This window comes from Chiloscyllium plagiosum, unplaced genomic scaffold, assembly GCF_037043375.1.
Source record: "Chiloscyllium plagiosum isolate Xiang-an unplaced genomic scaffold, Cpla_swu_hap1 HiC_scaffold_15, whole genome shotgun sequence".
NCBI classification, from domain to species: Eukaryota; Metazoa; Chordata; class Chondrichthyes; order Orectolobiformes; family Hemiscylliidae; genus Chiloscyllium; species Chiloscyllium plagiosum.
The window spans coordinates 73,013,603-73,028,637 of NW_028270153.1; the positions used below are offsets into that span (position 1 = coordinate 73,013,603).

The following is a 15,035-nucleotide window of genomic DNA, read 5'->3' on the forward strand; positions in this document are numbered from 1 at the left end:
TACCCCTACATTTACCCCTTACCTAACACTACGGGCAATTTAGCATGGCCAATTCACCTGACCTGCACATCTTTGGACTGTGGGAGGAAACCGGAGCACCCAGAGGAAACCCACGCAGACACGGGGAGAACGTGCAAACTCCACACAGTCAGTCGCCTGAGTCGGGAATTGAACCCAGGTCTCTAGCGCTGTGAGGCACTGTGCCACCGTGCCGCCCACAAACTCACAACTCTTAAACTCAATATCCCTGTTAATGAAAGCCAAGACACCATATTCTTAACAACCCACACTTGAGTGGCCATTTTAAGGGATCTGTTACCTGCACCCCAAGATCCCTCTGTTCCTCCACACTGCCAAGAATCCTATCCTTAATCCTATACTCAGCTTTCAAATTCGACTTTACAAAATGCATCACCTCGCATTTAGCCAGGTTGAACTCCATCTGCATCTCTCAGCCCATCTCTGCATCCTGTCAATGTCCCGCTGCAGCCTACAACAGCCCTCTATACTGTCAACGACACCTCCAAACTTTTTGTCATCTGCAAACTTGCTGACCCATCCTTCAATCCCCTCATCCAAGTCATTAATAAAAATTACAAACAATAGAAACCCAAGGACAGAGCCCTGTGGAACACCACTCACCACAGACTTCCAGGCAGAATATTTTCCTTCTACTACCACTCGCTGTCTTCTGTAGGCCAGCCAATTCTGTATCCAGACAGCTATGTTCCCCTGAATCCCATTCCTCCTGACCTTCTGAATGAGCGTACCATGGGGAACCTTATCAAATGCCTTGCTGAAGTCCATATACACCACATCCACAACTCGACCCTCATCAACTTTTCTAGTCACATCCTCAAAGAACTCAATAAGGTTTGTGAGGCATGACCTGCCCCTCACAAAGCCGTGTTGACTGCATTTAATCAAGCCATGCTCTTCCAGATGGTCATAAATCCTATCCCTCAGAATCATTTCTAACACCTTGCAGACGACAGACGTGAGACTTATGGTCTGTAATTGCCGGGGATATCCCTATTTCCTTTCTTGAAGAGAGGAATTACATTTGCCTCATTCCAGTACTCAGGTACGACTCCAGTGGAGAGTGAGGTTGAAAAGATCTTCGCAAGTGGCGAAGCAATTACATTTCTCATTTCCCAAAACAGTCGAGGACAAATCTGGACCGGGCCTGGCGACTTGTCAATCTTAGCTCACTTATCATTGCACAGTCCTCAATCCATTAAGCTTAAAGACTTTTAGAAATCTCAATGTGGACCCAGTTAGTGCTTTGATCTGAGGCTCAAACAGATTTTGCCATGTTCTCGGGAGATTATCAATTTCACTTGCTGTATTTCTAATTTGTTCTTTAACCTTCTCCTTCACCCAATCACTTTGCAGGCTGTTTGATGAAGAAATTGACTCTGAAACTCCTCCAAGGGCTGAGTTGTCAGTGTGGAGGAGACACAAGCAACAAAATGGAGAAATCTCTCAAACTGCCCATCTTCCTTGCGATGGGCTTCACTGAGGAGCCTTGGGTTGTCCCTGGGTTCTGGGGTCAGGAACTGTACCAGAGCAGCTACAAACACTTGGATGGTGAGATGTGGGAATGTGGAAACTGCACTGCAGACAGAATCATCTCCCTCCAAAACTTCCATCATGAATCCAGACAGGAACTGGGAGGGTTGTTGGATGTACTGGATCAAATCTCCATTCCTAAACACAATCTTCTTCTCAGAGGCTCCTGTGAAGGCCATCTCACCAAGCTTCAGTCACACATCACGGGGATCTTCAATCTCTCGGCTATGGTTTTGCAGATGTTATAAATATAGTAGGAGTAGAGCTGGGTGATGTTCCTGGGAACTTGCTGTTGTTTCCTGTCTTTTTCTGTGAAAAATTGACCCAGTGACAGACCGAGGATCCAGCAGTACGAAGGGTTGTAGCACATGGTGTACAGGATCTCGTTCTCCTCCATGTGCCTGAAAACAGCTGCTGCCACCGTCTGTTCCTCAAAAAACCTGTTAAAATATTCCTTCCGCTCATCCCCAACAAATCCCAGGATTTCATCCCAGACACTGATCCCAGCCTTTTCCAACAAATGGGATGCAGTCGGACAGCTGGTCACTAACACTGAACATCCTGGGAGCAGCTTGTGCTGGATTAAACTGTACACAACTGTACACACGTCACACCAGCTTTCAGGGTCTGTGCACATGAACTGAGGTTCTGTATTTCTCTGACTGTCAGAAAAATCGATGCTGTCTTTGAACTAATTCAAACCATCGAATGTAAACAGCAAACCCTCTGGGTTCTTCCAGAGCTCTCCCAAAACATTCCCAAATTAAGGATACTGATCCAGTATCAGGTTCCTCAGGTTTATACGACAGTTAATCGTGTTCAAATCCCAAAATTTAAAACTGAAAACAAATGTAAATTCTGGCTATATTTTCCCAGTTGCTCAGTCGTAAACAACCTTTTGTACCATTATTGTCTTTCCAATCCCTGGGTCACAATCACTGTTACCATACTTGCATTGACCTAAGTAGGAAAGATGTATTGGGTAGGCTAGAGGTTATTAAGGTAGACAAATCCCTAGGACTGGATGAGATCTATCCCAGGTTGCTGAGGGAGGTGAGAGAGGAAATAGCTGGGGCCCTGACATATATCTTTAGAGCATCCTTAAACAAAGGTGAAGTGCCGGACGACTGGAGATTTGCAAACGTTATTCCCCTTGATCAAGAAGGGTAGTAGGGATATTCCATACCAGTGAGCCTGGCCTCAGTGGTGGGAAAGTTGCTGGAGAAGGTACTGAAGAATAAAATCGATTTATTTTTGGAAAAGAATGGGCTTATCAGTGATAAGCAACATGGTTTTGTGCGGGGGAAATTGTGCCTTCTTAACGTAATGGAGTTCTTTGAGGAAGTGACCAAGTTGGTAGATGAGGAAAGGGCTGTGGATGTTACATACATGGACTTTAGAAAGGAATTTGATAAAGTTCCCCATGGTAAACTCATGGAGAAAGTGAAGTCACATTGTGTGCAGAGTGTTCTAGCTAGGTGGATAAAGAACTGGTTGAGCAACGGGGACAGAGAGTAGTAGTTGAAGGGAATTTCTTGAAATGGAGAAAGGTGACCAGTGGTGTCGCACAGGGATCATTGCTGGAGCCACTGTTGTTTGTGATATACATAAATGGTCTGGAAGAGGGCACTGTTGGTATGATCAGCAAGTTTGCAGATGACACGAAGATTGGTGAGTAGCAGAAAGCATAGGGGACTGCCAAAGAATACAGGAGAATATAGATAGACTGGAGAGTTGGGCGGAGAAGTGGCAGATGGAGTTCAATCCAGACAATTGCGAGCTGATGTATTTTGGAAAGCCTACAGTGAACTATACTGTAAACAGAAGAGCCTTGGGAAAATTTGATAAGCAGAGAGATCTGGGAGTTCAGGTCCATTGTACCCTGAAGGTTGCTGCACAGGTGGATAGAGTGGTCAAGAAGGCATATAGTATGCTTGCCTTCATCAGAAGGGGTATTGAGTATAAGAGCTGCAAGGTGACATTAAAATTGTACAAGACTTTGGTTCGGCCGCATTTAGAATACTGTGTACAGTTCTGGTCGCCACATTACCAAAAGGATGTGGACGCTTTGGAGAGGGTACATAGAAGGTTTACGAGGATGTTGCCTCATATGAAAGGGGCTAGCTATGAAGAGAGGTTGAGTAGGTTAGGATTGTTTTCATTAGAAATAAGGAGATTGAGGTCTACAAAATCATGAAGGTTATAGACAAGGTGGATAGAGATAAGATTTTTCCCAGGGTGAAGGATTCAGTAATGAGAAGTCATGCTTTCAAGGTGAGAGGTGAAAAGTTTAAGGGGAATACACTTGGCAAGTACTTTACACAGAGGGTAGTAGGTGCCTGGAATTTGTTGCCAGCAGAGGTAGTAGAGGCAGACATGGGGTAGATTCATTTAAGATGTGTCTCAACATGAGTAGGTGGGGAGAAGAGGGATACAGATGCTTAGGAATTGGGCAGTAGGTTGAGAGAGTGGATATGGATTGGCTCATGCTTGGAGGGCCAAAGGGCCTGTTTCTCAGGTGTAGATTTTCTTTGTTCTTTGTTCTTTGTAGTCCCAGGTATGTAATTTATCTGGGGGATAAAAACTGCTCTGGAACAACTGATGAGATTGTATTTTTTCCATGTCTCTCCAGAGATGTTTGTCTCTCTACACCTCATGATCTTGGCCTCTTATCAGCAGCTCATCTTCCATTAATGTCCGATCTCGTATGTTAGCGATCAGCAGTAACTCAGTGTATTAATCCACCAGCTCGAAACTGTTCATCTCCTCATTTACTGGGACAGTGTTCACTCAGATTTTTAGTTTGTATCTGGAGCATCACCTCGTGTTTCGACTGAACACCTTCAATCTGGAACAGAAAGAAAGTGGTTCACAATGTTAGCTGTACTGTCATTACAACAATTTCTCAATACCATTTCATGATGTAATATCTACTATTGAATAAATTGCTGTCGATTTTATTTACAGCTTCAATCAACCTATGTGCAGCAATCGAACCAGTTTTTGGAAAACCCTTGAAATTGGGCAATGGTCCAGAAATGTTTCAATCATCAACTGATTTTAATCTGTACTCAACATGAAGATTTCCCTCAGATCATTAATATAACCACCCATCCAGTACTCCAGGCATTTCATTGCAAATCAACACATGGTTCTGGGAATGCCCAGTATAAACGGACAAGGAGTTATTTGGTCCCTCAAGCTGTTTCGTAAGGTCATGTCCTAGTCAAGTTAGGTTGTCAAGCTGTTACCAGAAGGATTAGTGCTTGGGCCCCTGCAGTTCACAATGATTTGAATGGGGGGGCCATTTATAATATTTTCAAATTTGCAAATGACAAAAACGCTTATTGGGATTGCATTGAGTGGGGCACACACACACTCAGACCCTCTCTCATGCACTCACACATATACCCCCACACACGCCCTCTCACAGAATTAAACCCATTTACACTCACACTCAACACATACACACACCCTCTCACAGACACTCAAAGTCCCACCCGCCCCCTCCCTCCCCCACCCACACACACACACCCACATATACACATATACATATAAGTTTGTGGGGTGAATTTGTACTTGCAGAATTACATTTTACTTTGTTCAAATACTGCATGACTCCCTTGTGAGATTTTGTAAATCCATTTTTTAGATTAGAATCAGTCTGCCCATTGTGGCACAGACAGTCTCACACAGGGCAGCTCACACCTTCAATACACTACCTGGGTACAGATAGCCTTTACACGGAGCTAACACCTACAACACCTTATCTGGGTTGACATGACACCAATTGTTAAAGTGCACTTGAGAATGTAACTTTTAAAAAAGGGTTTGTGATTTACATATGAAGGAACTGAAACCAACATGGTCATTCTAAAAGATGAGAGATTTAACAAACTATCCAGGTCTTTTTCAATATATAATGTCAGTTACATCACACTGTAAACTTTTGCTATAAATTCTGTATCTTAAAATGTTTTTCTCCACAATCATCTGATGAAAGAGCAGCGTTCCAAAAGCTAATGCTTCCAAATAAACCTGTTGGACTATAACCTGTTGTTCTGTGACTTTTAACTTTATACAGCCCAGTCCAACAACGGCATCTCCTAATCTTAAAAGAGATAGACAGAGTAGATGCAAGGCACAAGTCAGGAATGTGATGACATAATCTCCAATTTGCCTGAATGAGCAACACTTGAAAAGCTTGACATGGTGGGTGGAGAGAGTCAGCAGGAGAGTCAGTGACTCACTGACAGCCACAAGGTGTGTGGCTTCTTCAGCGCACTCAAAGCCATCTCCAGCCCGAGTACCCAAGGAGTGACCCCACTAAGAGCCAATCACAGAGAGTCCCTCATCAAAGACCGAGAGGCAGTCAGCACTCACTGGAGAGAGCATTTTGAGGGCCACCTCCACCAATACACAGCCTTCAGCACAAGTATTCCTGACACCATTCTACAACACACTACACACACCATCTCAGCAACCCTCCAACTCACCCTGAGGGCAAAAACACCTCCAACAACAGAACAACAACAAGCACAGATGGAATCCCCAGTGAAGGACTAAAATATGGTGGAGAATCATTCTTGACATGAATCCACCTCACCATCCTTATCTGAAATGAAGAGAGCATGCTAGGAGATTTCAGAGACACTTTTATTGTGACCAACTTCAAGAAAGAAGACAGGTCCGACCATACAGAGAGATTTCCCACTGTCTGTCATGGGTAAGGTCATCATGAGAATCCTCCTCCTCAGTAGTGTCCTCCAAGGGGCTGAAGAGCTCTTCCCGAGTCTCAATGTAGCTTCAGCTCATCAAGAGGCTGAATGGCCAGGATTGTCAGTGTGTGATAAATCTAAGCAGAGTGCAGGGAATAGCAGCAACCTCTGTACATGGCCTTCTTCAATCTTCGAGATTTTGACTCTGTGGATCGTGAGGGATTATGGGATACCTTCCTCAAATGTGGGTGCCCACAGAATTCTATCACCATTCTCCGCCTGCTTCACAATGACTTCCAAGCTGTGTTCTTCACCAACACATTCACCACATGCATGAGCAGGATGTGACAGACAGAACTAAGGAATTCTGCAATCAACATATTAGATCTAAGCCCTGCAGTCCTGTCACTTCCCATCATGAATGATAGTGAACAAATGAATGACTCATTGCAGGAGAACGAGGATCCACATATATCTGCAATAATCAACAATGGGTGAGCCCAGTCAATCAATGCAAAGATAAGGCTAAACCCATTCACTATGCTGATGGGTATGCCAACTTGGCCTACACTAGTGGGTAAAGGCTGGGGCCTTGACAACATCCCAGCAATGGGACAGATGACATGTGCTCCAGAACATGCTGTACCCCTGGGCAAGCAGTTCCTGCTCAGCTACAGCACTGACATCTACCTGAGAGAGTGGAAATGTGCTCAAGTATGTGCTGTGCATAAATAACTGGACAATGCCAAACTGGCAAACTGGCAGCACCACCTGCTGACTGAGTTGGGACATTCCAAAGGCATTGTCACCAAACTGCCTGCCACACATTTTATCGATACTGCATCATGTGGTGTGGCACTATCTCGATGTGAAATGGAGTTCAATGAGCTATCTGCAGCATCAGAATTATACCTTGCATTGATAATCTGAATGGAGGGTTTGAGTTATAGGGAGAAGTTGGATAGCCTGGGACATTTTTTACTCTGGGGCATCAGAGGCTGAAACATGAATTTATAGAGATTCATAAAATCATGAGGGGCATGGAGAGGGTAAATGGCCAAGGTCTTCCCCAGGGTACCAGAGTCCAAAACTAGAAGGCAGAGGTTTAAAGTGAGAGGGCAAAGATTTCAAAGCGACCTGAGAGGCAAGTCCTTCATGCAGAGGGTGATGGATGTATGGATGGATGCATGAATAGGAAGGGTTTGGAGGGATATTGGTCAGTAGCAGGAGGGTGGAACTAGTTTAGTTTGGGGATTATGTTCAGCTTGGACTGTTTGCATCGAAGGGTCTCTTTCCATGCTGCATGACCCTGTGGCTCTATGGTGGAAGCTGGTACAATTGCAACATTGAAAAGACATCTGGGTGAGTATATGAGTAGGAAGTCTTCAGACTGGTTCCATGAAGAGTACAACAGGACATACAAACAGCAGCGCTGAAAACCAATATATGAGGTTCCAACCTGATGAAACTACACAACTACACAACAAGTAACGGACAGAGCTAAGTGATCACACAACCAATGAGACTCTGCTTTCTCCCCACTGATGCTGCCAGACCTGCTGGATTCCACCAGTAATTTTTGGTTTTGCATCACATCTAAGTTCTGCTGATCCACAAGATGTTGGACAATTAAACCACTGGGTGAGAAGGCTGCTCTCCAACAACTAAACCCTCAGTTAGGGGGGAGTCCAGGATATCAGTGCAAAAGATAAAGCTGAAGCATTTGCAACAATCTTCAAGCAAAAATACCAAGACGTTGATCCATTTCAGCCTCCACCTGAGGTCCCCATGTTCACAAATCCCAGTCTGCAGCCAATTCAACTCATTCTCCCTGATGTTCTGTGTCTAACTTCATTTAATAGCTGAACAGTTCCACAAAAAGGCCTGTACTGCGCTGTAATGTTCTATGTTGCATTAGTCTAATGTCCGTTATTAGCCGAGCGGTTCCATTAAGGGCCAGTACTATGCTGCAATTTTCTGTGTTGTCGAGGTCTAACTTCCTTTATTAGCGATTCCATAAAGCAACTGTGTTGCACTGTAATGTAATGTTTCCCATGAGTCTAACATTCGTTATTAGCCGAGCAGTTCTATAAAGGGCCTGTACTGCGCTGTCATGGTCTATATTGCATTAGTCTAACTTTCTTTATTAGACAAGCGGTTCCATAAAGGGCTTGTCTTTCGCTACAGTTTTCTATGTTGTGTTAGACTAATGCCCTTTATTAGCCGAGCGGTTCCATAAAAGGACTGTGTGGTGCTATAATGTTCTATGGTCTATGAGTCTAACATTCTGTATTCACCAACCAGTTCATTCAACCACATCGCCCAGTGGCTCAACATTTCAACTCCCCCTCCCACTCTGCCGAGGATATGGAGGTGCTGGGCCTCCTCCACCGCCGCTCCCTCACCACCAGACGCCTGGAGGAAGAACGCCTCATCTTCCGCCTCGGAACACTTCAACCCCAGGGCATCAATGTGGATTTCAACAGTTTCCTCATTTCCCCTTCCCCCACCTCATCCTAGCTTCTAACCTCCAGAAACTCGATCCCCTGACCTGTCCGGACTTGTCCGACCTGCCCAGCTCCTTTTCCACCTATCCACTCCACCCTCTCCTCCGTGACCTATCACCTTCATCTCCTTCCCCACTGACCTATTGTACTCTATGCCACTCTCTCCCCACCCCCACCCTCCTCTAGCTTATCTCTCCACGCTTCAGGCTCTCTGCCTTTATTCCTGATGAAGGGCTTTTGCCAGAAACGTCGATTTTGCCTGTCCTCGGATGCTGCCTGAATTGCTGTGCTCTTCCAGCACCACTGATCCAGAATCATTAAAGGCCTGTACTGCACTGTCATGGTCTATGTTGCATTAGTCTAACTTCCTTTATTAGACGAGTGTTTCCATAAAGGGCCTTTTCTGTGCTGTAATGTTCTATGCTCTATGAGTCTAACATTCTTTAGTAGATGAGCGGTTCCATAAAGGGCCTGTGCTGCACTGTCATGTTCTCTGTTTTGAGTGTAAATTTCTTTATTAGCCGAGCGGTTCCATAAAGGGCCTGTACTGTGCTGTCATGTTCTATGTTGTATTAGTCCAACTTCCTTTATTTGCCGAGTGGTTCCATAAAGGGGCTGTACTGCGCTGTAATGTTCTATGCTGTATTTGTCTAACTTCCTGAATCAGACGAGTGGTTCCACGCAGCGCCTGTACTGCCCTGCAATGCACTGTGTGCTATGAGTCAATCTTCCTTTATTCACCGAGCGGTTCCATAAAGGGCCTGTACTGTGCTGTAATGTTTTATGTTGTATTAGTCTAACTTCCTTTATTAGCCGAGTGGTTCCAGAAAGGGCCTGTACTGCGCTGTCATGTTCTATGTTGTAGTGGTCTAACTGGTTTATTAGCCGAGCAGTTCCATAAAGGAACTGTGTTGCACTCTAATGTAATGGTTCCCATGAGTCTAACATTCTTTTTTAGCCAAGCAGTTCTATAGAGGGCCTGCACTGCGCTGTCATGGTCGATGTTGCATTAGTCTAGCTTTCTTTATTAGATGAGCGGTTCCATAAAGGGCTTGTACTGCGCTACAATTTTCTATGCTGTGTTCGACGAATGCCCTTTGTTAGCCGAACAGTTCCATAAAAGGCCTGTACTGTGTTGTAATTTTTTTAGATTACTTACAGTGTGGAAACAGGCCCTTCGGCCCAACAAGTCCACACCGCCCCGCCGAAGCGCAACCCACCCATACCCCTACATTTACCCCTTACCTAACACTACGGGCAACTTTAGCATGGCCAATTCACCTGACCTGCACATCTTTGGTCTGTGGGGGGAAACCGGAGCACCCGGAGGAAACCCACGCAGACACGGGGAGAACGTGCAAACTCCACACAGTCAGTCGCCTGAGGCGGGAATTGAACCCGGGTCGCTGGCGCTGTGAGGCAGCAGTGCTAACCACTGTGCCACCGTGCCGCCCATGTTCTATGTTGCATTAGTCTAACTTCCTTTATTTGACGAGTGGTTCCATAAAGGGCCTGTATTGCGCTGTAACGTTTTATGTTCTATGTGTGGACCTCTCATTATTAGCTGAGCGGTTCTATATAGGGCGTGTACTGTGCTGTAATAGTCTACTTTGTATTAGTCTAATGTCCTTTATGAGCCTAGCAGTTCCATAAAGGGCCTGCACTGCGCTACAATGTGCAACGTTGTATTAGTCTAACTTTTATTGTTAGTGGAGCGGTTCCATAAAGGGCCTGTACTGCACTGTCATGTGATATGTTGTAGTGGTCTAACTTTGTTTATTAGCCGAGCAGTTCCATAAAGGGACTGTGTTGCACTATAATGTAATGTTTCCTACGAGTCTAACATTCTTTATCAGCCGAGCAGTTCTATAAAGGGCCTGTACTGCGCTGCCATGGTCTATGTTCTATGAGTCTAAATTCTTTTATTAGCTGAGCTGTTTCATAAAGCTCTGTACTGCGCTGGATTGTTCTATGATGTATTATTCTAATGTCCACTATTAGCCGAGTGGTTCCATAAAGGGCCGATACTGCGCAGTAATGCTGTTTGTATGATGAGTCTAACTCCGCTATTAGCTGAGCGATTCCATAAAGATTAAATTACTTACATTGTGGAAACAGGCCCTTCAGCCCAACAAGTCCACACCAACCTGCCAAAGCGCAATCCACCCAGACCCATTCCCCTAACACTACAGGCAATTTAGCATGGCCAATTCACCTAGCCTGCACATTTTTGGACTGTGGGAGGAAACCGGAGCACCCAGAGGAAATCCACGCAGACACGGGGAGAATGAGCAAACTCCACACAGTCAGTCACCTGAGGCAGGAATTGAACCCGGGTCTCTGGAGCTGTGAGTCAGCAGTGCTAACCACTGTGCCACTGTACTGCGCTGTAATGTGCTGTGTTCTATGAGTCAAACTTCATTTATTAGTCAAACAATTCCATGAAGTGATGTTACGTTATATGTTGTATTAGTCTAACTTCATTTATTAGCTGAGGAGTTCCATAAAGGGCCTGTACTGCGCTGTAAGGCTCTACATTCTTTGAGTCTGACTTCCGTTATTAGCCAAGTGGTTGTATAAAGGGCCTGTACTGCGCTGTGATGTTCTATGTTCTATTACTCTAACTTCCTTTGTTAGCCGAGCGGTTCCATAAAGGGCTTGTACTGCACTGTCATGTTCTATGTTGTATTAGAGCTGAAAATGTGTTGCTGGAAAAGCGCAGCAGGTCAGGCAGCATCCAAGGAACAGGAGAATCGACGTTTCGGGCATAAGCCCTTCTTCAGGAATGAGATTTCTGAAGAAGAGCTTATGCCCGAAACATCGATTCTCCTGTTCCTTGGATGCTGCCTGACCTGCTGCGCTTTTCCAGCAACACATTTTCTGCTCTGATATCCAGCATCTGCAATCCTCAGTTTCTCCTCTATGTTGTATTGGTCTAACTTCTTTAATTAGCTGAACAGTTCCATAAAGGGCCTATACTGTGCTGTAATATTCTACATTCTATGAGACTAACTTCCTTTATTAGGTAAAAACAATAACTGCAGATCCTGGAAACCGGATTCGGGATTAATGGTGCTGGAAGAGCACAGTAGTTCAGGCAGCATCCCAGGCGCAGTAAAATCGACGTTTCGGGCAAAAACCCTTCATCAGGAATACAGGCAGAGAGCCTGAAGGGTGGAGAGATAAGTAATGGGAGGGTGGGGGTGGGGAGAAAGTAGCATAGAGTACAATAGGTGAGTGGGGGAGGGGATGAAGGTGATAGGTCGGGGTCGGGGGGTTGGTGGAGTGGATAGGTGGAAAAGAAGATAGGCAGGTAGGACAAGTCATGGGGACAGTGCTGAGCTGGAAGTTTGAAACTAGGGTGATGTGGGGGAAGGGGAAATGAAGAAACTGTTGAAGTCCACATTGATGCCCAGGGCTTGAAGTGTTCCAAGGCGGAAGATGAGGCGTTCTTCCTCCAGGCATCTGGTGGTGAGGGAGCGGTGGTGAAGGAGGCCCAGGATCTCCATGTCCTTGGCAGAGTGGGAGAGGGAGTTGAAATGTTGGGCCACGGGGCAGTGTGGTTGATTGGTGCGGGTGTTCCGGAGATGTTCCCTAAAGCGCTCTGCTAGGAGGCGTCCACTCTCCCCAATGTAGAGGAGACCGCATCGGGAGCAATGGATACAATAAATGATATTAGTGGATGTGCAGGTAAAACTTTGATGGATGTGGAAGGCTCCTTTAGGGCCTTGGATGGAGGTGAGGGAGGAGGTGTGGGCGCAGGTTTTGCAATTTCTGCAGTGGCAGGGGAAGGTGCCAGGATGGGAGGCTGGGTTGAAGGAGGGCGTGGATCTGACCAGGTAGTCACAGAGGGAACGGTCTTTGCGGAAGGTGGAAAGGGGTGGGGAGGGAAATATATCCCTGGTGGTGGGGTCTGTTTGGAGGTGGCGGAAATGTCGGTGGATGATTTGGTTTATGTGAAGGTTGGTAGGGGTGGAAGGTGAGCACCAGGGGCGTTCTGTCCTTGTTACGTTTGGAGGGGTGGGGTCTGAGGGCGGAGGTACGGGATGTGGACGAGATGCGTTGGAGTGCATCTTTAACCACGTGGGAAGGGAAATTGCGGTCTCTAAAGAAGGAGGCCATCTGGTGTGTTCTGTGGTGGAACTGGTCCTCCTGGGAGCAGATACGGCGGAGGCTGAGGAATTGGGAATACGGGATGGCATTTTTGCAGGAGGTAGGGTGGGAAGAGGTGTAATCCAGGTAGCTGTGGGAGTCGGTGGGTTTGTAAAAAATGTCGGTATCAAGTCGGTCTAGGAAGGGGAGGGAGGTGTCAGAGATGGTCCAGGTAAATTTAAGGTCAGGGTGGAATGTGTCGGTGAAGTTGATGAATTGCTCAACCTCCTCGCGAGAGCACAAGGTGGCGCCAATGCAGTCATCAATGTAGCGGAGGAAGAGGTGGGGAGTGATGTCGGTGTAATTACGGAAGATCGACTCTTCTACGTAGCCAACAAAGAGACAGGCATAGCTGGGGCCCATACGTGTGCCCATGGCTACCCCTTTGGTCAGGTGGAAGTGGGAGGATTCGAAGGAGAAACTGTTATGGGTGAGGACCAGTTTGGCCAAACGAATGAGAGTGTCGGTGGAAGGGTACTGTTTGGACGTTAGGAGAGGAAGAAATGGAGGGCTTGGAGGCCCTGGTCATGGTGGATGGAGGTGTAGAGGGATTGGATATCCATGGGGTAAGTTGAAGCGTTGGGGGCCGGAGAAACGGGAATCTTGGAGGAGGTGGAGGGCGTGGCTGGTGTCTTGAACGTATGTGGGGAGTTCCTGGACTAGGGGGGATAGGACAGTGTCGAGGTAGGTAGAAATGAGTTCAGTGGGGCAGGAGCATGCTGAGACAATGGGTCGGCCAGGGTGGTCAGGCTTGTGGAGCTTGGGAAGTAGGTAGAACCGGACAGTGCGGGGTTCCCGGGCTATGAGATTGGAAGCTGTGGGTGGAAGATCTCCTGAGGTGATGAGGTGTGTATGGTCTGGGAGATGATGGTTTGGTGATGGGGGGGTGGGGTCATGGTCGAGGGTCTGGTCGGAAGAGGTGTCCTCGAGTTGGCGTTTGGCTTCAGCAGATTAGAGGCCAGTGCACCAGATTACCACTGCGCCCCCTTTTTCTGCTGGCTTGATGGTGAGGTCGGGATTGGAGCAGAGGGATTGGAGGGCTGCGTGTTGTGAGGGTGAGAGGTTGGAGTGGTTGGGGGGGTAGACAGGTTGAGGTGGTTAATATCCTGACGGCAGTTGGAAATGAGGAGGTCAAGAGCGGGTAATAGGCCAGCGCGGGGTGTCCAGGTGGATGCAATGTGTTGGAGGCGGGCGAAGGGGTCCTCGGAAGGTGGGTGGGTGTCCTGATTGTGAAAGTAAGCTCGGAGGCGGAGGCAGTGGAAGAAGTGTTCGACGTCATGGCATGTATTAAATTCATTGATGCGTGGACGGAGGGGGATGAAGGTGAGTCCTTTGCTGAGAACTGATTGTTCATCTGGAGGGATGGTGAAAACTCGGCAGGGCTGGGAGCTAGGATGTGGTGTGGGTGTGGAGCTGGGAGTGGGGGTGGAGCCTGTAACTGGAGTGGGTCTGGTGGTGGGGGAATGGGGGTGGAGTCATGAGCAGGGGTGGTGTTCCCCTCAAGGTTCTGGGGGGATGGGGATGATGACAGTGGGGTCTGTGGGAGGCGTGTCAGCAGAATGCAGGTGAGTGACATTGGTGGGGGCAGAAGTGGTGGCAAACACAGCAGTGGGGGGCGGATGTCACTGAGCGTGTGACATCAGCGATGATGTGAGGGGCGGAAGTGATGTCACGTGTGGTGCATGAGGAATTGTGAGGGGTGAAAGTGGCCATGATGGGGGCGGAAGTGACATCATCAATCAGCATGGGGGTGGCAGCTGCACCAACCACATGGCTAATGGCATCCGAGCAGTTCCAGGGGCCAGGGGAATCTACTGGAATGTTTGAGGAGTGCTGGTTATGGAGGTGGGTAGATAAAAGTTTGTTGTACTTACAGTTTTTGATGTTTGAGATGGAGTTGAAATACTGTTTGTTGAGAATATGAATTCTCCTGAGGATGTAGTACAGAAGGGGTCCTCTGCAGTTCTGAGAGAGTGTGACCCTCAGCTGAGGCAGGGCTGACTGTAGAGAGGTTAGGTGCTGACGCATTGCTGCGAGTGTGGAGCGGAGGATCTGGAAGGAGAACTGTTGCTCGTGTTTTTGAATC

At 47.0% G+C, this 15,035-nt stretch overlaps 1 pseudogene; it reads right to left on the reverse strand.

Moving 5' to 3' along the window:
- Positions 1-1,215: 1,215 nt before the first annotated feature.
- The window catches only part of LOC148147688 (NACHT, LRR and PYD domains-containing protein 3-like), a 28,630-nt pseudogene continuing 14,810 nt past the window's right edge, over positions 1,216-15,035 (reverse strand).